This window comes from Elephas maximus, chromosome 5 (genome assembly GCF_024166365.1).
Source record: "Elephas maximus indicus isolate mEleMax1 chromosome 5, mEleMax1 primary haplotype, whole genome shotgun sequence".
Classification (NCBI taxonomy): Eukaryota; Metazoa; Chordata; class Mammalia; order Proboscidea; family Elephantidae; genus Elephas; species Elephas maximus.
Window position 1 is genome coordinate 24,486,864 of NC_064823.1, and position 1,403 is coordinate 24,488,266.

Below are 1,403 nucleotides of genomic sequence, written 5' to 3' on the forward strand. Positions count from 1 at the left end.
AGCATGTACTTGAAAATTGCTGGAAAGAACAAAAGTTGTCTTGAATTATTCTCATGAATATAAGGCTCATACCAGCCTAGAGACAAGCCACCTGTCTTAGTACCTTTAGTATGCAGGCGTGGTATACATTATAATAATTAATATCACTCTAAACACTGAAGGCCTCTCTTTTCAGAGTTTCCTATGCACAATGTCTACCCATGAAGGGTCAAAGCAAGTGAAAGCAGAAAGGGAGTATCTGACAGACGAGTGGTCACAATGAAGAGCTGTGAAGGTAGAGCAAGAGGGCTAGGCAAAAACAGTATTTAGCCCAGTTTTAGACCTGGTGCAGCTTTCCCCATACAAAACCATGAACTAGCAGTGCTCTTTTTCAGATTTCAACTCCTTCCCCTTTATTCCTCTCACCCCCAGCCAGCCCTCCTGGCTGAAAGTCTTCACTCAGTTCCCTGGTCTCATTCCTGCTCTGACGAGGTAAATTATATGCATAGTCCATTAGAGAAAGTTTCTGAAACATGTCTGTGAATCCCCTTGAGTAGATGACTAACTTTCATGATTTCATAGTAATGACCTTGGCTATGTTCCCAGAAAGAACGTATATAGCATTCCCTACCACGTTACTACAAGGTACCCCCAAATAAACATGGATGCTAAGTAAAAGCAGCTCACTTGCTATACGAATGTGGCTTCCCACTAGATTGGTGCCCCCAAGCTTCTCCTGTATGGAAATCCTGGAGCTGCCACACTTGTCTACAATGGTGTGTACATGCTGAAGAAACCTGGTACACGTTGCCCTTCACAGAAGTCCCTGAAGGCTGGAAAATGAAAACAACAGTTCCAAGGCCTTTTCTCAAGCAGTAGTTCGTATCTTTTGAGAACCTGATGAAAATTAAGGTTTCCTCTTCCCTCCAACATAAACACAAAATTTTGTTAATAATTTCCAGAGGATCCTTGAACTTGGAAACATATTTATAGAACCCTGAGGGTCCACAGACACCAAGATACACATTCCCCTGAGACAATGGGAGAGATTCAGAGGAGGAGTGGGCATCAGCGCTCAGATGGGCCCTGTGTAAAAATATGGAATAGTTTGCTTCTTCATTCTCCCTCCTTTCCTCTGTCATCTCCCTTTTCTCTTTCTCCTTCCTTAAGAACAAATCCTATATCCTAGTGCTGCTCTTCACCTGGATATAACTTTTGCTGTTGGGGCTTAAGTGTGACCACTTCCAGACAGAATACAGTCAGTTCAGCTAAAATGCGATATATGCATTCCTAAAAATTACCAACTATGCAAAATGACACATTAAAAACCACAGGGCTTATGGGGAAGATGGGGTTGGGCCACAACACTGAAAAAACTTCATGACACGTAAAAAAAGAAGATAGGAACCTAATAAAAGAAAGAC